General features: G+C 35.5%; 1 pseudogene; it reads left to right on the forward strand.

Moving 5' to 3' along the window:
* Positions 1–5749: 5749 nt before the first annotated feature.
* LOC104847986 lies at positions 5750–7682 on the forward strand (annotated as a pseudogene).
* The last annotated feature ends 1521 nt before the right edge of the window (positions 7683–9203 follow it).

Below are 9203 nucleotides of genomic sequence, written 5' to 3' on the forward strand. Positions count from 1 at the left end.
TCATTTCAAAAATTCTCAGTATTTACATTATTGATGCACAATTAAAGTTACACATAAACAACTTTAATTATCTAAAAACTATTTATTCTAGATATAGATTCATTGCTAACATTTTTAGTTCCACCATTGTTTCCCAAACTGTCCAGAGCATTTCTTACAGATAAGAGTAAATGTAACATAAATTCTCTTCAATTCTCACCTAAGCTAATTACAATTAGCAACACAGATTTTCTGATCTTTGTAAAAGGTCATATTATTGATTCTAAACTTATTTTGTATTTGAGTATCCCGAGATGCCCTTTATTGCTTATCTACTTACTACTGAGAATAAATAGAGAGAAAAACATGGAAGTTTTCTTTAATTTTTTTCTGGCAAGAATTCATTTGAAATCTGAAGAGGTCTGGTCTTTTTAATTCTTTCACTGCTCTTAAATAAGTACTCTCAAAATGCTGAAAAAAGTAAAATCAGTAGTTCAAAATAAGTAAACAGTTTCTTCATGATAAGCAAAAGTCTAAAACTGCTTTTTAAATTTTATCAATTTTAATTTTGAAGCTTTGAAGAAGGCCTGAAACTATTTTCCACTTAGGGAATCAAACATTTCTTCCCCTTCTCGCTTCTCTGCAGACACACTAAACATATGCATGACTCTGGTTATGCTCCTAGTGCAAGATTGTTTTATCATAGTCCCACAGATAAATGCTTACTCTGAAAAATCACATTTAATTTTCATTCCTTGTTCTTTTAAAGTGCCCATCTGTGCAGAAAAGTGTTAACTATAAAAAAAAACACTGCAAGAAAGAAGAATTACATAATGTGATGCACTAGGTACCAGGAGGACAGAGCATCTGAACCTGTGCAAAAGTCAAGAGGCAAGAGAGAGCTGCAGTAAGAGTTTCTTATAACCTAAGAGCAGAATGAAAAACATGATGTAGCCACATCGAAGGAAGACAGTTGAAATTTCAATGTATAAAGGAGAGCAAGTGATGATCTGAACGCAAGGCAAAATATGACCTACTTTAACGGATTTTAAAACTCAATATAATTAAAAAATAGAACCCAAAGGCAACTAAGAAAGGTATGAAAGAGGAATTAGAGATCAGATCTGCCATGAATTAATGTCAACTTAGTGGTAAGGAAATATTATTGAAATGTTTAAATCCTCATAATAAAATATGCTTTAAAATACATTAACATAATTTTGGTTTTATCATTGAGTTTATTGGTACTTTCCAAATATACAGTACAGTTGCATTAATCATTGGGATCTTGTACCCTTACATGACATAGTTTTCAAAGAATATTGTGGTTTGATGACAGTGAAAGCAAGGCTGTTGCAGCTGTTCAGGAGCCAGATGAAGATGTTCTAGAGGTGAGGAAGTGTGAGCAGAAGCAACAGTTGTTTCTGAGCTGGGATGGATAGGAAATATTGGATTACTGTGTATAAATATTGAAGAGGGAGTAGTTGTTAAGGGAGAACATAGAATGAAGGCAGCTACCAGAGTTTGATATAACTAACTGTATGGTAATGGTCTCATTCTCTAAGAGTAAACACTGGGATGACAATGAGTGTGTGTGTGTGTGTGTGTGTTTTTGTGTGTGTGTGTGTGTGTGTGTGTGTGTGGTGTGACAGGGTGGTGTGACAGGAATGGGAGTTCAATTTTGGAGATGTGACATTTGAGAAGACAGCAAGATACCCAATAGAAATATTACAAACCAATTGGTCACCTGGAACCAGTTTATGAAAAACAACTTCAGTAGGTCATCAGCACATTAGAAATAATGATGGGCTTCAGAGTGGACAAAGCCACCTACAAAACACAGAGTGATAAGAGAAAAGAGCATGGTACAGAGGAATAATAATATTTGAGGATTATGTAGATAGTGGTGGGAAGAAGGCAGTAATGCAGCTTCATTGAATGAAAGTGAGAGAATGGTTTCCAAAGAAAAAAATTAAATAAACAAAGTTGCCCTTGTAGAGCTACTAACGAGGATGTAAAATGAAACAAATGCAATGTTTTTAGCTCTAATGGGAAAATGTCTCATGACAGGGATGGAGACAGTTGAGAAATCACAATAATGGTACAAATGAGTAATGGTATCAGTCTTGGCTACACCAGAGAGTTACCAAAACATGTCCACATTCCAGAAAGTATCAAAAATACCTAAAACATGAGGAAATAGAAGAAATGGTAGAAAGAGAAGTGTGCAGAGAGTAACCTGAAAAACATCTGACAAAGTATAAGGTTAGATACACTGAACGTTATGGCAACACTTATGGTTGCTGGCAGCTTTACATTGCCTTACAATCAGTCATTCTCTTCCTTCACTTTTAGGTAATTTGAAACACCAAGAAAGAGACTGGGTATGTCCCTTATATACTACAATGGTATGCCAATGTGCATTTTAGAAATCCCTCTTAGGACTTCATCTTAACATAAGTTTCCATTCTGAATGAGATGAAAACTATTGTTAAGTATTTAAATATTGTAAATATGAAATGGAGGCTGATATCTCCACTAAGCACACAGCGTCACATTTCAGAGAAATTTTTTTGGAGACTAAGGTTATCAGTTTGGGTACCAATAAAAATGTCACTACTGCCTATCTGAGAGAGGTGGGGGGCACAACTGGCTGTTTGCAATCTGCTCTCAAGCACTAACTCACATCACGCAACATATAACTATTCACACCATGAAGATGCATTCAATTTTCTTTGTTGACATCTGCTCTTTCTTGGTCATTTCACATAGATTCCAATTTGACACTGACTCGTAATACCAATCTGATATTCTTGTCCTCCAGAGTGCATTGTACTTAATTTTCTATGACTAATTCTATTTTTTATTGATTGTTACATTATAATCATACTACACTATTTTAATTTTTGTAAGAACCATAACTAAAAGCACTACTATAAAAAACCTCACCTTACTTCAAAAGGCATGTGACTATATTATTTAGGGGAAGTAAAATACAATTAAATTTAAATCTGATTTTCCTGGCGATATGAATTGTACTTTTAATTTTGGTTACAGTTGGAAAGAAATTATTTTAAAGCTACTTTTATGAGATTTTACATTTTTTAAAGAGCCGCAAGTCTTACACAGCTGACCCTAAGACTCTGGAACACTCTAGCAAAACAGGGTTAGATAATATTCCAGACTGCTGAACTCTTTATAATAGAAGGGGTGGGGAAGAAGCAAAACTTTTGTAAATAAGAAAGGGAAAAGGTGTGGGGGAGGGCAGAATGGAGAAAAAGAAGAAGCAAGATACATTGTATACAAGTACAATTTCCCTATTATAAATGTTATTGTTATGTATATCTAAAATGTACCAATGAAAGTTTTATTAAAATTTAAAAAATGCTCAACTGGAAAGGGAATTTCGCAGCAGAGCTACATTTAGCACCATGGACAGCAATTCCAGAGTGCTAGGACGACCTGCACCTTTACACAGGAGGTCACATTTGGGAGGAGTTTGAACTGGCATCTGTAGTACCACGGTGAGGATATGGTATTCCTTGTGAAACACGAAAAGGAAACATTTTTTCATCCACGACAATATTTTTATCAAATAATAAACAATAGAATAAAAGAACATGGAGAAATCAGAGTTCATGGTACTGGTAGCAGCTACTTTTACCTAAACTTTGAAAAATATTACACATGAAATGAGATTAAAGAAACGGCCAAAAAAAGAAAGAAAGAAACCATGAGAGATAGAAATCTCATCTTCCTCCTTGCTTACCTTCATGCGGCGGTACACATTAAAACTTGAAATGAACTAAAACTAATCCCGGAGGCAAGCTAAATCTTGCAAGTTAGGTATGTACTACGCCATTCCCATGAGAGCTTGGATAAACACATTTTTCAGTCAGCTTTTCATCACTGTGGTGAAGTATTTGAGGTGGTCAACCTATTCAGGAGAAAAGGTTTCATTTGACCCACCAGTTTAGCAATTTCTGTCCATCATGTATTGCCCTATTTGCTTTGGTTGCATGCCTGTGGTGTACCAAAGCTGTTCTCCTCATGGAAGTGGAGAAGGAAAAAAAGAAACAGGAAAGGCTAGTACATCATTTTCCCCTTTAAGGACACACCAACAGGGACCTCCTTTATTCCCAGCAGGCCTTGCTTCCTAACAGCTTCACCATTTCCCAGTAGCACCACAGGCTGGGTGTAAGCCTTCATTCATGAGCCTCGGGGAACATTCAAGAATCAGCACTGTGAAAAATCTCACAGAAATGCAAATATGTTTTTAAGATTTAAAAATATATTCAAGTAGTGTGAGATGATGGAAAAGCCTCTGGAGTTAGACTCAAGACTCATAAGAGCCAAGAGGTAAGGTCTTTTTCTATGCAACCTTTGACAAGTCATTCCACATTTTTATTTCTTCATAAGTAAAAACAAAAGATCTAGATGAAATTTTAATGACAATATTATATACAACTACTTTCTATATATTATTCCATGATTCCATATTGACATAATGTTAATAGAATTTTGTGATAAATTCATTGGATTACATTCTCTCTCAAGTGAGAAATTACATAAAAGAGAAAACAAATCCCAGTTACAATAAAAAGCTGAGTGACAAGCAATTATACATCTATAGCAATTAATTTCACCAAAAATTAAAGGCTTGCATATTTTAGGCCAAGAGACTAAATAACAATTTGTCATCTATCTCCATCTGTCATATCATTTGGGTGTAATAAAATCCTTAACATTTATCATACATTCTAGCAATCATATTTCACTAAATAAATTTAGGAAATAAATTTTATACTGCAGCAGGCAGAATGAGACAATGCTGAATTGTATGTAGTGCCTGCTATGCTAATGAAGAGAATGTGCTTGTCCATTTAGTAGCTCATTTCTCTCCCTCAAGATTTCCAGTTCAGAATTCTCCCTAGAGGAAAGAGCCAACAAAAGATTTGAGATGGTAAATGCCCCTCAGGATGAAAGAAAATAGGTGTGGAAGAGATGTACTTTAGAAATTAGATTTCCCACACATAATTTCAGATAAATTGGCTCAAAAAGGTTAAAGCAAGGTTAAGTGCACCTAAGACTATATATGATGAAATTTAGTGAAAGAAAAACAAGAATTCTTATTTCTGATTCTAAGATTTTATGCTTTTGTGCCTTTGTATTCAGTTCTAATAAAGAACAAAAATGTAGTTATCCAAATTCCTAATGACAGACTTATAGAATCAGAAATTCTAGCATTTATGTGTTAGTAAGATTCCTTCATAATATTTGAAATTTATAAACAATGGAATAAAAGAATGAGCAGAAATCAGAGTTTACAGTTCTGGTAGCTATTCTTACTGGAAATCAAAGAAAGATTATGTAGATTGGACATACAGGGAAGTAAAGAGGGAAGAAAAGACAGAAGGAAAAAAAGGAAGGAAGGAACTAAAACACACAACAGAAGTATGTGCAGGATTTTTACTGTTGCTGTCTTCCAATTCATACCTGAATTTTTTTCATAATTGCTTCCTTGTATATACTTTTGAGATGAATAAAGAGAAGACCCCTTTTCTAGGAAATATGACAAAATTTAGTATTGTGGTAAATATTTTCAAGTGATAAGAAAGTAAAGGTTATTCAAGGATGCAGAATCAAGAAATAAGGCCTAGTGAGAGGCATCAGGTTTAAAAAGGGAAAACAGTTAGTATTTGCTGATTACATCTGTGTATATCTCTTCTGGAGAGCTGCTAATACAGCAGAATAGAAGGAGACTTCTAAGATGAAAACTTTGTCTTTTCCCATATATAATCTAGTGGAAATTGTGGTTCATATTTGTAATAAATTTTTGATAGGAGCTAATTCTAAAAACCTATCCAAGAATGATCTTTACCCAAATCCAGAGCCTGAAGTATTATGCATGATCTACACAAGAGCCTTGCAAGGAGTATATGGAATTTGACTGGAGCATCTTTACATGATTCCAGTTAACTCTCAAGTCATGGGTTTCTATATAATGGAGAGCTTTTTGCCAGTCAAAAATTTATTTCTTCATCTACATTCATTTCTTCCCATCTGCTGGGAGAATGCCTTTGGGATTACTGACATACTATATCCAAAAGAAAAACAGAAAAGTCGATTTTTAAGTGGAATCAACTTTATTCACTTCAGAGAAGCATGCCATGAGACATATATGAAATTTCTTTGGCAATATAAGCCCTCTGTGGACAAAATGCAGCAACTGACCACTGCACACCAGGAGATATTAATGAAATTGTAGGGACATGACTCTGTTCCCATTGAAGAGCAAGTAGAGGTCAAGCAACTTACAGATGATATTCAGGAGCTGCAGCAATCACTGATTCAGGAATTTCATAAAAAACTGATAGTACTGCAAGAAGGAAATTCCCAAAAGAAATCAGATATTTCAGAGAAAACTAAGCATTTGAACAAACTAAAATTGTCAGTGGTTACTTTGAAAGAAGTACAAGAGAGTTTAAAGACAGAAAGTGTAGATTCTCCAGAGAAGGTAAAAAATTATAAAGAAAACATTGAAAGAGTGCAGAAGCTTAAAACTTCCAGGTAAGAAGTGATGGACAAGTATGAAATCTATGGAAACTCAGCTGACTGCCTGCCTTCCTGTCAGCAGGAGGTACAGTTATATCAAAATAAAATCCAGGACCTTGCAGATAATGGGGAACAACTAACCAGTATGTTAAAGGAAAACCTGAACTTGGAGGACCAAATTGAGAGTGATGAGTCAGAACTGAAAAAATTGAACACTGAAGAAAATTCATTCAAAAGATTAATGATTGTGAAAAATGGAAAAGCTTGCCATGGCACAACTCAAATAAATAAGAAGCATGAGGACATTAAACAGTACAAATGAACAGTAACTGAAGATTGCAATAAAATTCAAGAAAAAAGAGATGCTATCTTTGAGATACTAACCACAATTAATCAAGAAATCAAAAATATTAAATTTGGAATTCAGAAACTAAAAACTGCCACTGAAAGGAAGAAAATGGAGTCAGGAAATATTTCTAAGTTTGAAAACTAATATGGAGAAATACCATGAAGGCATTGAAAAGGCAGAGTAGGAGTGTTATGGGAGGATAGATTAGAAAGCTGCTGAACAGCCCATTTGCCCATCAGTTGGAAACTGGTAAAGAAGATGTGGTTTTTCTATACAATGGAATACTACTCAGCAATAGGAAGGAAAAATTAGATTCATTCATAGGAAAATGGATATGTATTGAGGATATACTCCTAAGTGAAATAAACAAGCCACACATGTATAAATACTGAATAGTTTCTCTGGTGTAAAAACTGTACTAGTGCATAAGATCCTAATGATATAATAAACAATGTGAAATAGGAAAAAATGAGCTAAAGGTGTAGGGAAAGTGGGAAGGGTAGGGGAAAGCTAACCAGGGAAAAGAAAAAATATGAGAAAATGAAAAAAATGGAAATAAAGTGTTTGTGAAGGGGGAGGGGAGGAGGGGCGAAGGGAGGGCAGAGACAAGGGGAAAAAATGAGAACCAAGACGTGTCATGTAAAGGTACAGATCCCAATGATGAATGTAACTATTCTGTATACTTAAAATGTACCAATAAACTCAATGAGGAAAAAAAAAAGAATAGAAAGCTGCTGAACTGAAGAAGATGATGTTCGGAACATCAGTCCGATCAACACAATTACATGTCATCTTGTAAATAGCTTGCTATTCTCTTAGTTTCCCCCCCCCCTTGGGAAGGGAATAGTTAAAGCTAATCTAAGTAACATATTAAATAATGTTGTTTCAATATCTTTTTTTAAATTGAGATTATTGGTACACTTTAGGTATACAGTACAGATACATTCATCATTGGGCTCTTGTACCTTTACATGACAGGACTTGGTTCTCATTTTTTCCCCTTGTCCCTGCCCTCCCTTCACCCCCTCCTCCCCTCCCCATTTACAAACACTTTATTTCCACTTTTTTCATTTTCTCATATTTTTTTCTTTTGCGTTATTGCCTTTCCCCTGCCCTTCCCACTTTCCCTACACAATCTCTTTTTATAAACTCTTATAAGCAGTAGTTTTATAAGATGTAGCTTCTTTTAAATTTTTAGTTAAAATACTTACATACCTCTTTTGTCTCTGACCCTTGTTGTGTGTACTTTTTGGAGTAAAATAAAAATAGTTCACTTTGAAATAAAAAAGAAATAAGAAGACCTAGACTTACAAGAAGATGGCATAGTTATAAGGAGCAGAGAGAGAGAGAGAGCCTCTGTAAAGTTCCAATGTCCAGGTACTCGAATAAAACAATATGAGGAAGAAAGAAAGGAGGGAGAGGAGGGTTTCTGGACTGAAGAAGGATCTGCAGTGACAATTAAAGCCTTTGGGGAAAATGAAGACAGAGTTTCTATCACAGAAAATTGAGAATGCAGGTGGTGCCATCTTCCTGAGCCCAAAGACGCTGAATGGGCAAGGTGGCTTGAATCTGAAGAGGAATTGTGACTACAAACCCAGAGACCTCCACAGAGAATTGTACAGTGGAGCAGGGTGTGGACTGTACTGGTTCATGAGTTATTGGGGCTTGGATATCCTGCAGGAGAGGGCTATCAGCCAGTAGCCATCTTGGAGAGGGCCCAAATAAGCTCAATAATCAGAACAGCTGCAGGTCAGCTTCATCTAGTGATTTCCAGTGTCAGGCCTCAAGCAAAAGGGAGTTGACTTTGAGCTCTTGAGTTGCACGTGGACTGTTGCAGGCTCCAGTTCAGGTGCAGACTTGTTGGCATTATCTTCTACCTCCCCATAAAGCTATAGCTGGCTTTCTGGGATTAATGCCCAGGAACTTGGATCTTACTCTGCCTACTTTGTCAACCAGTGACAGCAAAGACACACACCTTGAGCATGACATGTTTCTCTTATTTTCCTTTTCTAAATTTCTCTTTTCCTTTTCTTGTTGTTTTCTTTTTTCTGTTTTTTAATTGAGTTTATTGCTACATTTTAGGTATATTTCATTGGTACATTTTAGGAATAATGAATTACATTCATTATTGGGACCTTGTAACTCTACAGGACAGGTCTTGGTTCTCATTTATTCCCCTTGTCCCTCCATCCCTCCTCCCCTCCCCATTTAAAAACACTTTATTTCCATTTTTCATTTTCTCTACTTTTCCCCTTATTACCTTCCTCCTACCCTTTCCACTTTCCCTAGACTGTTAGCCCTTTTCTTCCCATTTCAGAAT

This window comes from Fukomys damarensis, unplaced genomic scaffold, assembly GCF_012274545.1.
Source record: "Fukomys damarensis isolate Sample0158 unplaced genomic scaffold, DMR_v1.0_HiC HiC_scaffold_14, whole genome shotgun sequence".
Classification (NCBI taxonomy): Eukaryota; Metazoa; Chordata; class Mammalia; order Rodentia; family Bathyergidae; genus Fukomys; species Fukomys damarensis.